Genomic DNA, 17,468 nt, shown 5'->3' with positions numbered 1-17,468 from the left:
GTCCCATCCTGACCTGACCATCTCTCTGTGTAGCTGCAGCTACTGTGACCATGTCTACAGCTCTGCTCCTGGTGACCTAAGCAGCTTCTTTTATGTTCTTAGCAAGAAAGGATAGCATGTTATTTCCCCTTGTGATAAGTATTAATCACTCTGTAGTAAAGTGGTTACAGTGTGTGAAGTCACCTGCTGGCAGTCCTTGTGAGCAGTTTATCACTGACTCCCTCTTTGTTAAATGTCGAGGCTTTCAAAAATAAATTACTTTCTTTTTTAAAATTACACATTTACATATTTGACTTTAAGACTGCAAATTCTGTTGGTCAGGAAGGCAAAGTAGCAACTTGTTCAGCACCCAACTTTTTTTATTCTCATTTTATACTGTACCTGATGCAATGAGTTTCATATCTGGTCATGCCTGACTAATGCTGGCACAGAATACTAACCACTGCTCTAAAAGAAAAACTGACATAGAGTCAACCTGTTCTTAACTAGACCGAGGTCTAGCTATGCCAAATATTTTACATTATTCGTCTGCATGATTTGAGATTTATCTTTTTCATAGAGGACTAGAACTTCAGGGTTCAAATATAAATTTGACATTATGAAATACTTGGGTGTTTGTAGGCAGTAGATATGGCTCTAAGACATAATGAGAGAAATTAATGGGAGTAGGATATACTCAAATTAACTAAAGTGAGAAATATGTACAATTGAACTGAAGCATTACAAATGCAAGTTGATAGATATAAGGTCTTAAAAATTATTTCATTCCTTTTTTTCACTAATGTGTTCAGAAACCAATTGTTATGTTTAATGAAACTGGCTCCATCCAGTAAATCTACTAACACTGCAAAGACGAACCTACTTCTTGACCCTGATAAGATATGATTTATTAAAATTACCAGCAACACTTTGAAGAATCATCCTAAAATACAGAATTAAAAGCTTGTGCCTATTATCTGTCTTGAACTTATGTGATTCTCTTAATAGGAAAGTCATTGTCACTTCTAATCTTCAGTGACTGATACCATGATTGATCTTGAAAGTAAACATAAACATTTTAAGTTTTTGTTGATACAATTCTTGTCACTGAGACAGAACATTGAAGTCAGTGAAATTTTTCTTGAATAACAAATGGAATATGGAAAACTTGAATGTTTTATGTTTAACTTAGTTAATGAGTTAATTATGTTGCTCTTCTGCTGTGATATACATTAAATCTACAAATCACTATACTATAAATTTATTTTCCTTGATTATCACCGTAATTTGTTTGCTATTGTAATTTACATGCTGCAATTACTATGTTGAGTTATGTACCCTGTGTGCTTGCAAAAAAGAGTGAAATTTAATTTAAGAATTGTTGTAAAATGCAGAAAAGGTGCAGAGCAGCATAAATGCGTGTAATAAAATGTAGCAACCAATGGCAATTCAATTTCAGAATCAGGTAATTAATCACAGTAGTTCCATTACGTATCTACTTTTTGTACCCGTAATATGAGACTGATCATACCATCAACATGTGATGAGAGCAAAGCAAATGGATTGCAGTGGAAAGATCCCTCTCTTTTCCTTCTTTATCAAATTAAGCCAGAGTTTCATTACATCTATAAAGACTTCCTTATAGTCTACTGGAATTTTCAGTTGAGGATGCCCTGTCTCCTACTTAGTTGTGTATTCATATTTTTTGAGGTGTGGAATTTCTTTTTAAGCCCACTTAAGCTAAACATCCTGGAATTTGACAACCTGCCACACCCCACCCCAATCTCCCCCATTCCTTCTTCCCCCCAAGTCCCCTTGGAGGACTGTGTTGGAATAAGAATATCACACCATGGAGAAGACATGGACAGCTAGACACAAGAAACAAAGCTGTAATTGCTACTAGAGTCCCAGTACAATGATACTACTCCCTCAGGTTTTCAGGAGCAAAATTATTTCTTAATCATCCACATTGCAGTTCTGCTGAGTAATTGGTAATAATCTGAAGCACTCTTCTGAGATATTCCTCTTTGTTTGAATAGTCACAGAAAATGAACAGCCAAAGCAAAATTGGTTTTGTTTTTTTCTCGGCACAAGGTCTCTTGGGATAATAAAAGATTTCCTTGACAAGAAAAAAAATGCAAACAAAAAACCAAACAGTGAGATTACAACTGGCACTCCTCGTGTTAATGTGTACATTTTCCAAGGAATGAATATCTTACACCTGTTGCTACCATTGCTTTTGTAGCTCTTGGAACTTAGTTTTGACTGAGGATCCAAAAAGACTTGATATTTGCACAGTTAAAAAATAAAAGAAATACCTTTAGTCTCTTTTGTTTTGTTCATTTGTTTGGTTTTGGTTCTGTTTTGATGGTTTTTTTTGAACCTGCTTTGGTGAAGTAGTCCACTGAATTCCACTGGGCGTACGTGCTGATGCTTTGCTTTTCGTGCTTTTGGTTCCACGTGGATAGATTCAAAAATTTTCATTTTGTTGTATATGCCTTTGCTTGCTGTGTATAATAGGGCAGTAACTGTCTGTAGCCTGAGGTGTTCAGTTAATGCATTTGAGAAATCTAAATGAGGCAGTAAAATGCAAAGATGTTTGTAATAAGATCACTGCCAAATCTTTGGCCACAACCACTGTGATTTCAGACTCAATAAACTACTGCCCAAAAAAGCCTAAGGGATGAGTCTGTGTCCTGGTATAAGTGAGGAGAATTTAACTATTTGTAATCATTTTTTTTTGTTGCTTCGTTGTTTTGTTTGTTCTGTTTTGTTTGGTTGGTTGGTTTTCTTTTTTCATTTTCCAGTTCTTTTGGGCTGAAATCAGAGAGTTCACAATTTTTTCTTCTAATCCGGTGCTGGTGTCAAGCAAGTGTCAAGCAACTTTGAACAGACCTTGGCATCAATTAAGCCACTTTCACAGCTACTTTAAAGTACTCCCCACTTCCTACGTTTAGCAGAGAATCATCATCATATCAAGAGTTGCACTCTCTTCTGGCTCTGATGCTTCCCTTTAGTCTACAAACGATCCTCCTTTTTCACCAGGTTCCAAGGCATTAATTATGCCCCATGGACTGTTTTGTACCTTTTTTATGACACTCAGAAAAGCTCATTCTGTGGGCTTAGTATCACTGAGTATTTTGTCATAGGTGTAGGAAAAAATTCAGACCACTAAGTTGTGTGCATGTAGGTAAATGCAAAAATAGTAGAGATGTGTCTTTTGGCCGATATTAATTTTTCATAACTTTTGAACAAACACACTGACATTGAATAGTTGTTTCTGTTATAGACCAGCAATTTTCATTTTATATATACCAAAAAGGAAATGTAAGAGAGGTTGATTGCTAATTCAGATGAATTCCATGAAGCATATATAGCTAAATATGAAAGCTCATAAAAAGAAACTGTAGAAGGTAGAAAAGTATCTGACTTCTTGCATGTTGATGAAGACCCAAATTCACTAACTCCATGTGACATAAAGTATTTCTAAGTCCACCTCAAAGAAAATAAAAACATGCTGTAGAGGGAACTTTTACTCATCTACGTGATAAAAAGTAATGATTGGTCTTGTCTGCCTCTTTCTCTTTTCAAAAGGGAAAGAACTTTTTGATGAGACTGATAAGTCACACAGGTGCATCTTTTCATCCTGTCATTGGAGTCCGGTCACTCATTCATTGGAGACAGATTGTAGTGTAGCCCTGATATAATCCAGGAACACCTATGTCTTTTAATCTTGAAGGTTTCAGTCGCATTGTAATGGTGGCTTTCACTTTAGATGATTTTCAGTGTGGAGCAGAATGAGTGAAGACATGTGTTGCAGGCTGATGAGTCCTTCTCAGTAAATATGGGAAGTGAATCTGGAAAAACCTGATGTGTCAATGTTCAAGAACATTTTCCAGTGTCAAACGTGCCATTTCTTAGGCTTTGTTCCTTTAGTGGGCCCTCTGGACACCCCAGGAAGTCAAAGTGGCTGAAATACTTATTTTTTTTACAAATCTGATGTTAAAATGTAAGAAATCTTGACAGCCATTCCTCGTCTGAGATTTCTGTGAAGTTTCACAAGTGCTCAAAATACCTGAGGACAAGGTCACAGTTTGGACTTATTGATAACACAGACTGAAGTGTCTCTTAAGTATGATTAAAAGTGCAGTCAGTGATCTTCTGTTTTCTATGCCTTCTGTGTTTTTCCTATTTAGGTTTTCTAAAGATATTTTGGGTTTAAGTAGTTCGTATTTTCCCATACAAGTTTCTTTCAGTGAAGAGGAATGACTTGTATGCTGTCATGCCAAACTCTAAGTAATGCTATCGCAGGTTTAGCTCTTCCATGTGGCTGATTTTTCTCAAATGCAAATCCATTTGTATTGAGGTTTATCTTTGCTTTGGTTTTTGACCTCTTTGTTTGTTTGTTGTTTATTTCTGAAATGTGTTCTGAATATCCCTCAAAGGATGTGTTGAAGCCATGCCTGTGACTCTGAAAGATGAAATTAGAATTTGTCAAGTGTTCTCCCACTTTTGCAAAGAAATAATTTACTGCACACCTTAGGATTTTGTTTCAGTAGTTTCTTTAGTACCTATTACTCGGCAAGAATTATTACTACATAGTATTAAACTATTCTATCTTGCAGTAAACCAATACTCAATACAAAAACTGGGATTGAGTTTGAAACAGTAGAATGCTATAATTGCTTCCCACAAAATTCAATGATGAACTGTTGAATTGAATATGAGGCAGAATATAAAATAGATAATAGATAATTGGTCTTTTTCAAGCATTGGGAGGAAGGATGAAAATTTTAATACAGCAGTTTGGGGAAATCAAAGAAATAAAATCAGTACTCATAATTTGCTATGTACATGTATGTATACTTATATATATAGACAAATGTGGGTACACATTCAGGCACATATTTTGGTTGAAATAGTAAGCAATTATGCCACTTTTCCTGGAGACGAAGTGAAATAGAATAGTAGAATATTAGGATTCTCCCCTCTCATATGTGTAAAAATGTCCACAGTGTACCTTTGCATGAGTGTGCAAAGATGTGTACATATTTCTTCTGTTTTCACATGTATGTGCATAGGTGTGCATGTATACATTGAAAAACCTGTAAGTAAAAGAAATACTTATGTCCATCAAAGTCCATACATACAGAACATGTCACAAAACAAAGATGCAAACAGTAAAAGGTATCAGTCCTGACAATAGTTTTGCTTCTCAGAAGTTTCTTTTCTGCTTCTCAGGGTTTTTTTATGATATCCTTTTACACAATAATAAAAACACCACCATGATTGAGGGCTCCCAACCAAGTTTTCTCCAGGGTTATCAGTGCAGCAAAACTTGACTTGCTATGTAGGAAATCTGTTTTAAATTAGAGCTTGCTCATAGAACTGCACAACCCAATCAATTATAGTGGAGAAAAAAAAGGAAAGGAAATGAAAGAAGAGAAAAATGAACACATTAAAGACAAGATAATTTTCAGTTGAATGCCATTAGTTGTATTTTCTCCAACTGTGTGTAGGTTCACTCTGCATTGTGCTTTAATTGTGTCTACCTTCTTGACATTTTCCTCTGTCTTCCCAGAGAGTCACATGCTTCCTGCGAGCTGCCATAGGACTGTGCTGAAGGAGTTGAGCACCAGTTATTTCTTACCTGAAAGTGTGTTGAGTCTGGCTGAGATGTATTTTATTTTCCCCACAGCAGCCCTCACAGTGCCATGCTTTACACTGATAGCTAGAACACTGCTGATAACACAGCAGTGCTTTGGCTACAGCTCAGTGTGCTGGCACAGCATCACTGATGTCTCTACAACATTCGCACATCACCAGTAGGCTGGGAGTGGGCAAGATCTTGGGAGGGAACACAGCCAGGACAACTGACTCAAACTGACCAAAGGGATTCCATATCATATGATGTCTACTCAACCATAAAAACTAAGAGAAAGGAGGAGGAAGAAAAAGCATTTGTTATTACAGTGTTTGTTATCCAGAGCAACCACGCACTGAAACCCAGCTTCCTGGGAAGTGGCTGGGCATTGCCTGCCTGTTTATACGAAGTACAAAGTAAAATATTTTGTTTTCCTTTGCTTTCATGCACAACGTTTGCTTTTACTTTATTAAGCTACCTTTGTCCTGGCCCATGAGGACTTTTTCCATCTTATTTACTCTTCCCCTGTGCCCCATGCTGCTGAGGATGGGAGTGATAAACTGGCTTGGTGAGTACCTGGCATTCAGCCAAGGTCAAGCCAACACAAGAGAGTCCAGGTCATATGAGAACTCTCTCATTATATTCAGTGTAACTGGCAGATTCCTCCAGTGGAATGTGTTACCATAAGTCCCTTTTCTGACTCAGATATAGTGAAAGAAGATATAATATACCTGTAATCTTTATTTAGTGCTGGTTAGAATTGCCATTTGTACTGGTTCTTTGTTCAGGTTTAGCCTTTGACAATAAATAGCTAGTAAATTTCAGCAGTCTTCTGAGATTTTTGAAACAAGAAAACACAAAGTGATAAATTGGTAGCCCTAAGAGGTTTATCCATAAATATTCTCTGTATTTCATTTAAGATTATTTCCCCTCTTTTTAAAATATATTTATACTGAAGTTAATTTGCATCTTTGGTGAAGCTTTTATATGGAAGGAAACCATAACACAATATGTCTTGTAAGTATTATTTTCAGCCTTAGAAACAAAATGAGAGAGAGTAGTATAAGGAAAGACTGAGACTTCCCTTCTGCTGGGAAAAGAAGAGGATATTTAAAGTCCCTGCCCTGAATTTTCATTTTTTACCATCCAAAATAGAACAAACACACTTCCCCCTCCTTTTTCCTAAGCTTTATTTTTGCCAGAAATATTTATGGATTTGATGGGACCAGATAAGCTCTCTATTGTTCTTATTAGAGAGAAAACCAGAAAAAATTCCAGTTGTCAAGACTATATATCTTAAATGACTCAGATAATTGTTTTTAATTAATGCCTTTTTTTGTTTATATTCAAACATAAGTCAGCAGAAACTAAAATGCCTTTCCTCTCTGATGATGTCTGAGTTCACAAGAGAAATAAATTCTGTCACTATGAACCAATTCCTAAGTGGAATAAAAAATTCTTGACTAAAATTCAGCTACTTAGAATTCAGTTTACTGAGTTGTTTTATGATCACAAACCATAAAGCTTGGCAACAAGGCTGCCCAGAGGATACTGTATAAACTTTTATTCTATTTTGGTTTTAGGGAACTTGTTTAGAAAAGAAGATTCTTTCCTTTTAGGCTTATTCAAGTGGTTAGAGAGGCTAAGTCATGATATTATATGAAATCCCTGTTTAAAACAGAGATGAGTTGAACTAATGTATTTTACAGACAGATCATTTATAGACACTAATTAGCAAAATGGTCTTCCAGTTTTTTCTCTATGAGGACAGCTGAGTTTGAAGATCAGTTTATTCTTTCCAGTGAAATGAAAAATATATTGATTTTAAAAACAAACACTATTTTTCTTTAAGAAGATTGCAGTACATTGAAAATGAGAAGTCTGTATGAGAATTCCATTGCAAATTCCAAACCAAAGTAGTTGTTCTTTTTATTAGTCAGTGAGATACACCACAGTAAGTTGATGCTTGTGTTCACTGCTTTCACTGCTTGCTGCTGATGCTTGCTTCACTACTTTGCTATTTACTTTGTGCTGCTGTAAGCAATGCACAAATCAAAACAATAAAAATCGGGATGCCTTCCTCTTCATCATTTCTCCATGTCTTATTGTGTCTTTTGGTTGTCAGCTCTCTTGTCTTGGCTCCTGGTTTTTTGTTCTTTCTCATCATCTACGTTGGTCAAACAGTGTCCTTAATTCAATCATGTCTTACAAAATCCAGCTGTGCAGCTCAAAACTTAAAAGAAGCTAATCGACCTTGGGTCCTATTAGTTTCAATGGGGATTAATAAAATTCTCATATCAAATTCCATTCTTTTAAAAGTATGAATGAAAACTTCTCTGTGCTATGTTAGCTGATGATGGAAGGAAGAAAGTGTAAAGTTGCATATAGTTATTAAGGTTTCACCAACATAACCTTTAAATATGTGATTAAGTGTATTTGGGTTAGTGGTACAGGTGTTTGAGAGTTTTGGGTGAGCAGAATTGGAATATGTCAGAGCTACTGTGCAAGTGTCCAGCTATTGATTTCTAAATAATTCCTTGAGATAGTATGCACTTCTGGGTTGAAAGAAAGTAAGATATTTTGGGTGTCTGTAAAAGTGAACAAATGCATACAGGACTGGGTGTTCTGACAACTTTATTTCTGCAATCTTCATCAAATTTACGTGGAAGTTTTTTAGTGCCTTAGTGTGTTTCTTTTACCATTCTTAAGGTTAGTTAGATTGAACTAAATTTGAAGAAGAGTTTCTTATTCCATCTAATAAGGATTTACATTTACATTTTAAATATAAACAATTTTTTTTTCAAAATGTAGAGCAATAGAAACTGTAACCTGAACATTTAATTCTGTATCTTCTGTCTCATTATTTGTATTCACTTTGTTTACTACTGTTGTGCAAAAATGTTGTGTCTCTGCTTTTTAAGAATCACGGAGTCACAGAAAGGATAAGGTTGGAAGGGATCACAGCAGGGTCATCCTAGAGCACATTGCATAGGATTTTGTCCAGACGGTTCTCGAATATCTCCAGGGAGGGAAACTCTACAACCTCTCTTGGCAATCTGTTCCAGTGTGTGGTCACCTTCACAGTAAAGTTCTTCCTCATATTCAGGTAGAAGTTCTTGTGAATCAGTTTCTGCCCACTGCCTCTTGTCCTATTCCTGGGCACCACTGAGAAGAGCCTGGCTCCATCCTCTTGACATTCTTCAGATACTTACAGACATTGGTGAGGTCCCCTTCTCAGTTGTCTCTTCCCGAGACTGAACAGGCCCAACTCTCCCATCCTATCCTTGTAAGAAAGGTGCTTCAGTCCTAGTGAAAAACAAAGAATTACATAAGATATAGACACTGAGACACCAAAGATGACGTAAAAAACCAGAGAAGCTGAATGCAGTTTAGATATCTGTTGTTTTTCCTCAGTATGTCTTCGTTGTCATGAATGAGTGGTTTGGCCCCTTAAAGAACCACCATCAAAGGTATTGGTGAAAGCAAGGTTTAATATGAATTTGTGAAAATACGACTTTACAAAATTAGATGATAAGGCTCACTCCATTGCTTACTACACAAGTTAAAGCATATAAAGTAAGATCAAATTAGAAGCAATTTTTTATGGTTTACATGGAAGCCAGGAACGCAAAAGGGTCTTTGGACTCAAAGGATATGGATGCAAAGATAAGGGCACAAAACAGTTTAGCAGCACTTAATCACTGAATACCTTAACACTTACAAAGTGATTTGTTAGCATTCGCTGCAATTATTATAAACCATCTAAGTATCGTAATCATCTAAATGGCTTAACTACAGAGTTACGATAGTAACATTCATACCATAATCAATTCACATGCACACAGGTAAAACCACGTGTACACCTATTTCTATGCGTGTGAAGGTATCTGTCAAAAGTTCCCCTCAGGTTCAGTGAAGTACATCAAATCCCTTTGTGTTTCCCAACAGACAAGGATTGCACTTTGAGGAGCGTGGAGTTGTGCGTAGAGGGTTGTCAACCTAGGTCTCATCCTCAGCGGAGGTCCTTCCAGCATCGTAAACTAGAGGGTTTGTGAGCTCTGAGATGTGTCCCACTCAGAGGAAGGTGCTGGTGCAACCTTCGGTAGTCTAGGAGAGTGAAAAGGGCTCCCTTGGGACTGCTGCTTGCAGGGTCACAAGATGATTGACTCTGGTCACCAGTAAGTTTCCATCCTGGCCTTAACCCAAGTCAGTAACTACTGAGCGTTTTTCCCCAAGTGCAGTAACAATGGTACTGTTCTACTCAGGCTGCAACTCACAGTGGTGCCACCCCACTCAAGCTACAATTCAGGTAAATGGTTCGTGATAGCTACAAAGGCTAATGGCTTATCCTTTTTCTCCCGCCTAGGTTGGACAACTGATGTTTCTGGTTGATGCCACCTCTATCACGCAAGAGCTCCTAGTATGATCAGGGAGTAACTGGCTCAACTGGCACAGTCAAGGGATGCTTCACCACTCAGCTGGCTCAGCCAAGGCTTATCAGGAGCTTCTGAAATTGTAGAGCAGGTCTGAGAATAGGCTGGGGGGCATGCACCACCACATCTGTGCATTTTCTTTTCCATCTTTAGAATTCCAGAAAATGAGTTTAATGCAAATGAGAAGTGATTGAATTTAAATCAGAAAACAAGAAAGTTTGTGGTCAGAAGCCAGGAAGTGTTGAAAGCTTCCCATCTGTTTCCATCCCCCCTTTTTCAGTTTTGTCGAGTGACTAGTTTGCGAGGAGCTTAATCACGTAGCAGGAAAACCAACAAAAATCTAAACATGCTAATTTGGCTGTTGTAGAGCATGTTACTGCGTGGGTCTGGTGTGTGGCATTGCTTTCCTCTCATTTAACAAAGCAGCAGACCCTCATGCGCTAGTACATGATAGAACTGGGGCACACAAATGCAGATCAGTGGTCTTTAATAATACAGTCTCCTTTTTATTCTAGTGTTTAATAAAAGCAGGCAAGATTGAAAACTTCTAACAACACTTGACAGTATGATCTATAGCAGTATGACAAAGTTGACATTACTTCAATCTGACTTAAAGTAGTTTAAATAATTGCATTGAAGGAAATATTGATATTCATGTCAGCAAGCCTGATACTTAAATGCATCATCCTAATGAAGTTTTACTTAATTAAAAATTAATAAAGGATTTGAAACAAATAAATAAATAAATTAATGTGTCAAGTCCAGAAATGAGGCTTTCAACATGATTCGAAGTTTTTATTTAAGATTTTTCTTGAAGACTTTGAGGGTTGGCTTTATTACGGATGGTCATATATATTATTCATAAGAATTTACAGAATTCCAAAATGGATTGCAAAAATCGGACAGCTTCCAATCACATTTGAAATCATATATCAATAAATTCTTAGGTTTCATGATGAAGCAAGCATAAATTTGTGAGAGTGGTTCAAGTCCATGTTTCCTGGGGAGTCTCCACTGATATTAGAACTGATGTATCCAACTGCATTTTAGGCTTCTAGAATTTAGATCATCATGTCTTAAATTATCATGGTATTCTGAAATAGGTATTTAAGACAGGTGAAAATTCTCGCTGTATGCCTGTATCTCCTTACTGAGAATAAATAGGGTTCTAATTTGCACTAGATACCTAACAATATATAAATCAGTTAAGAGCACTGACTCTGAGCTTGGTGTATAATTCATAGTTTCTTAATAATTAATCTCAAATATTCTCACATGCCTCTGGTTTTCATGTTCACAAATATTCTACTTAATGTTATTCAAACGTTCCTTTCACAGCCTGGTCATGACAGAAAGTTGGACAATCTATTGAGTTACACATGTAACTGAATGCAGGTAGATTAACTCCACTTACTTAGAAATCAGCTTTTGGATCTGTGAATTATTTTCTCGGAGTACTGAAAAGGGTGACAATACAAATCTGCCTGAGCTGGGAGCTGCAGGAGCATTTCCACAGGCTGAGTATCACAAGTGCTGCTTTCTCTGCTCATTTCCTCAGTTTCTTGGGAGTGTGGGCAGATTGCACAGCCTGGAGAGAGGTTGTGCTGTGCTCTGGGTAGGTTTGAGTGATCAGGGGACCTCCTGTGCAGTAAGCTGGCAGGGGGGTTCACCAAGTAATGATCAAAGTAGTGGTATAGTTATAAATCAAAGCTTACAGTCTAGGCACCGAGTTTAGGCAGGTGTCCAGATAAGAAGTAGAATTTTTTCCAAATGTTGTTTCACAAAAGGTGATGGCACAGGTTGCCTGTGGAGTGCACTGCATTGCATAATAGATGTACATTGTAAAGGTTACTTACTTTCCTGGAAAACCAAATAAAACAAAACAATACAATACAAGGTCTATTGGGTTTGCATGGCAAAGTTTTTGTAGCAGAGGGGCTACAAGGGTGGCCTCTGTGGGAAGCTGCCAGTAGCTTCCCTTAGGTACAACAAAGCCAACGACGACCAGCTCCAAGATGGTTCTGCTGCTGCCCAATCCCACCAGTGACAGTAGAAGTACCTCTGGGATAAAGTATTTAAGAAGGATAAAAAGTTACTGTGCATGAGCAATTTCAGCTGAAGAGAGGAGTGAGAATATGTGAGACAAACAACTCTGCAAACACCAAGGTCAGTGGAAAAGGAAGGGGAGGAGGTGCTCCAGGTACTGGAGCAGAGATTCCCCCGCAGCACGTGGTGCAGACTATGGTGAGTCAGGCTGTCCCTCTGCAGACTATGGAGGTCCATGGTGGAGCAGATATACACTTGCAAGTGGATGCCCAAAGGATGCTGTGATCCCATGGGAAGTCTACACTGGGGCATGTTTTCTGGCAGGACCTGTGACCCTGGAGGGGGACCCTTGCTGGAGCAGTTTGTTCCTGAAGGACTGCACCCTATGGAAGGGACTTATGCTGGAGCTGTTAGTGAAGAACTACACCCATGGGAAGGACTCACATTGGAGAATTTCATGAAGGACTATCTCCTGTTGGAGGGATTCCATGCTGGAGCAGGGGAAGAGCATGAGGAGTCTTGCCCCTGCGTAGAAAGGATCAGCAGAGACAAGGTGGATGAACTGTCCACAGCCCCCATTTCCTGCCCCCTTCCACCTCTTAGTGGGAGGAGTAGAGAAAATCAGGAGTGAAGTCGGTCCTGGGAAGAAGGGAGGGATGGGGGAAAGGTGTTTTCAGATTTGGTTTTGTTTCAAATTATCCTATTTTGATTTGATTGGTAACAAATTCAAATAATTTCTCCAAGCTGACTGTTTTTCTCCTGTTGGTAATTGTTGAGTGGTCTCTCCCTGAGTGATTTCTTGACCCATCAGCCCCTTGTTATATTTTCTCTCTTCTGTCTAGCTGAGACAGGGATCACAGAGTGGCTTTGGTGGAAACCTGGTATCTGGCCAGCGTCAGCCCACCACACAAGGGAAAGAGATATAGTGTGAAAGAAAAGGAAAATTGAAAAGTTACAACAGTGGCCAACTGGGAAGAGAAGTGACAGTGCCCTCTGGTCACTTTTTCCATAGTATTATACAGTTTTCACAGGGATCTGGCCAGGCTTCCTCCTGGAGAATCTGTTCCTGTTTCTTTTATGTTCCTGCTCCCATTCCTGTTCATGGAGCTGCTGGTTGGAATGTGCTTTGGTCATGAATATTTTCTGCTCTGTTGTTCACTAGGCCTCTTTTTTCTCTAGTATAAATGAAAACCTATAAAACTAGAAGTATGAAAAGGAGTGGAGAGAATGGGTAAGTCTCATGTCAGAAGAAATCACTTCCTGATGTAATGCCTGGGTATTCACAGGCCATGGGAACAATGTCATGGGAATCAGACAAAACTGCCTGAACAGCAGCTCCAGAGTCCATAGGTGCAAGGTTTCACAGTGCAAGTGGAAGACAATGTTACCAGCTACAAACTCAGTGTCATGCAGTAGTGCCACGGTAACACTAAAAAAAAAAAAGTAAACAAGAATTGTCAATGTGAAATTAACCAGAAAATGATCAGTTGTGTTTGTTCAAAGAAAACACCAGAAGAAAAGATAAAAAAGGCAGCCTGTTTGTCAAGTTTAACTTTTACTTGAAAGGTGAAATAAGAAATCAGCTGCCTGCTCCACAAACAGTAAACATTTGGAGAAAATTACATAAATATCTGAAAATTGTCTTAACCAAGCTGCTCAACAATTAGGGAAACAATGTGTACTCTTGTAGCAAAACATAGATATAGTATGGAAAAATCAATTTTTCTAAGTTGCATTGTGCTACCATAATCCTACTTAAGAACTTGGAAAAGAATAAAATATTAAAAAAATACTATTTTTTTTTAAGGTGGAATGTTGCTCTCAGGTATTCTTTTATCTTGGAGAACTGACTTTAAAAGAGTCTGTAGTAAGCAAAGATCCTGATGACTTGGGGGATTTCACCACTTGCCTCAGTATGTTACAGTACAGAAGCATATGTAGACATGTTGCTTCCTCAGGCTATGGGTCCTCACTGCTACCTCATTTTGGAAAGATGAGTTCCAAGACAGGCCATGACTTGGCCAAACAAGGAGCTTTCAGTAATAACTATTTGGTTTCTATTGTGTATTTGGCAATATTTTTTACCCAGGAGACACGAACAAAATCAGTGCAGCTCATCATCATAGTGCAAAGACATGACAAATAGAAAGAAGTGTACTATCTAAAGAGGATGGGAAATTTAGCAGTGTGTAGTTGTTGTGTGACACAGGGCATGGCTCAGCACTGTACTGCATCTGAAAACCAGGCGCTAGGTTAGTCCTTTTTACCTGCTCCTCCACACATTAATTTGGGTATGCTTTTGATCTTCTCATCTTGTTAAGAGTAAATAAGGTATTGATAGGCTATTGGACATTATATGTTTATAATTTTTTACTTTACAAAGATATAAAATGTAATGCAAATGCTTTTCAATGTCACAGAAGAAGTATTTACTGGCTCCTTTGTTTTGAGGGAAATGTGTTTTTCAGATGATGCTTCAATAGACAAAAAATATTTTTTTCTTCTTCATTCGGGGAAAACCTGCCAATTTTAATTTAGAAACTGACTATAGCAATCATAGAATGTAAAAAAAGATGTAATTTTAGGTTAGATGTTGGATAACTATTAACCACATGCTTACTAAATGAGGATCATCTACTCCCACATCCAGATACAAGTATGTCAGCTTGTGATAACAGAAACTGTGTTGTGTTTAACATCTTGCTGAACTCTGAGAGTTTTGGTGTAATACTATTTTCTAGACAACTTCATTTGTTGAAAGTCAGAAAGTTTATAATAAATCAACTTTGAAACTAAATTTAGATATTATTTTCATAACAGTGCAGACTGTGTTGACAAGATAGATGATTTGTAAGGAATTCTTAGCAGGGTTAATATCAAATCAGATATAGATAGATTCCTGTGTTATCTGTAAAGGTAATTCCATAACTTTTACCCTTTCAAAAAAAAGGGAAAACAGTGTAGGCCTTGATGTGTATGCAGCAGACAATGTGTTGTCTACAGTGTGTTTCTTGGTTTTTTTATGGGAATTTGGAGCCCTCAAGCACCTTTATGATCACAGAATCATAGAATGGTTTGCATTAGAAGTTAACTAGTTCAAACCTTCCTGCCATAGGCAGGGGCACCTTGCACTAGACCATGTTGCTCAAAGCCCTGTCCAACCTGGTCTTTAATACTTCCAGGGATGAGGCATCCACAACTTCTCTGGGCTACCTATTCCAGTGCCTCATCACCCTCCCAGTAAACGTCATATTATGCAAGGTGGTCATGAAGTGCTATATATACGTGCACAATTGAAATCATGCCATCAGTGCCAACGTTCTGTGGCTGAACTAGAGGGTGTGTCTCTTTGGAAAGGCATACATACCTGTGTTGCAGACTCCAAACAGAACAATTCTGGATAATAGTTGCTCATTGTCATCCATGTTCTTTATTTCAATTTGAATTCGCAGAACTTAGCAGTCTGTGTGCACCTGAATTTCCTTGAGTAGGGAGAGTGAGGTGAAAATGAATGTCTTCTCTCTGGCTCTCTTAGCTTCTCGTCTTCCTCCCACCCTGAATTTATGTGTCATGGCTGTTCTTGTTTATATCAAATATAGGAGAAAAAAATAATTTAGTAGTCATTCTCCAACTATTGCATTGGCAGAGTTTTGCAAAATGTAGCCTTGTGAGAGAATCCTGTCACATTAATGGTTCTTTCCACATGACCCCTAGCATCCAACCAGTATTTGTAGTATAATATGTCACTGACTCACTTCCTGACTGTAAGTAACAAACAAAATTGGCTTGTATCCTGTTGTAATAATCCCCTACTCTAACATAGCATTACATGTGACCTGGTAGACCAGATAGGTACATGTCCCACAGGTCTTATGCAGGGGAAGAAGGAGAACTTGTATAATGTATGTCACTTTCCAGAAAAGCTGGGTAGAACAAAAAGAGAAAAAAAAAAAGGCAAAAAAGGTCAAGTGAAAATACCAAAACATTCAGGGATTAGAAAAGGAGAAACATGAAAAGCGTATGTACAGGAATAGAGAGAAAAACTTTTAGAGCTTTTTTCCTGAAAGGAAATACAGGTTTGACAGACTTTACAACTGGTCTGAGCATAAAAGCTTCATTAAATTAACAACAACAAAAAAGGTTTTAAAACGTGTACTTTTTTCCCCTTGAATTTTATTAGAAGAAACACTTTAATAGTTCCCTCAGGTAACTAGTAGTCATTCTTCAACATAAACAAGTGATGATGTTTGGATACCAGAAGTTGTGGTGATGTTACAAATCAATTTCTGTTTCTTACAATGAAAATCTTCTGCTTTTTCTGTGTAAGTACTTTTTTTACTTCTAAATCCTTTTCATTTTTCTGTTGCATACATGGGTTACGGTCTATAAGATATACATTCTATTAACACTGTGTTCCAGCCATCCATCTGATATGACTTTTCTAGTGATATTTCTTTATGGGATTCAGTTGCATTCTTGACACATTGACTTTTTTTTGCACTTGCATGTCTCTGAATGGTCAGTAGCAGATTTACCAAAGGATAAAGACATGGGCTAACAGTGGGTATGTTTAGTGCCACTCCCTGATCATTTAATTCTCACCTTTGCCTTTAGAGTGCTACAAAAAGAAGACTCTCCTGTGAAGTCTGCCTCATAGGAGTCTGCCTCATTCGAAAGAATGTCAAAGTAGTACTCAAGAAACTACTTGCTCATGTAAGGGGCATTTACACAAAGCTTGGCCCTCTTTTTTCTGAACCAAAAATCTGATTGAGCTTCTGCTTCAAGTGTGTAAAAGTTCCTCCACCCAACTTCCAGGCTGAGCTGCGGAGCAGAATCCCAGTTCTGCTTGGAAACTCCCATATGGAAAAAGTCATGGCATCTTTTCCTAAGACACTGCTGACTTCTGGTGCCCTGGATGAGTCAGAAAGTAGAGCCCATCATTGATAAAATGAGTTATCTATGCAATATCATATTTTTATATATAATACATGCAGTCAAATATATGTATATTTATAGCTTCTTTTCTGTAATCTTATAATTTTATAATCTTTAACTATATGACAAAGAACAACACCAAAAATAGAAACTAGAAACAACTCTGGAGGAACTTGTTTGCTCTGCTATGTAGTGTGTGCTAAATTCAGTTATTTTTCTTCTGAGAAGTTATGAAAATAAATGCTTTTAAGGCTATGAACCAAAGATGAAATTCTCCTAAACCCACATAGCTTTATGAAATTCAATACCATTACCTTGCTTCCCTAACACTGGGAGTCTGTATCATTTTCCAGAACAAATTTCATCAGCCTGATTTGTTACATGTGCAAAGGAGGTGATAGAACAGGAAAATCTTTTTAAGCTGCTGTGAT

Source organism: Chiroxiphia lanceolata, chromosome 5, assembly GCF_009829145.1.
Source record: "Chiroxiphia lanceolata isolate bChiLan1 chromosome 5, bChiLan1.pri, whole genome shotgun sequence".
Lineage (NCBI taxonomy): Eukaryota > Metazoa > Chordata > Aves > Passeriformes > Pipridae > Chiroxiphia > Chiroxiphia lanceolata.
Note: the sequence above shows the minus strand (reverse complement) of the source record.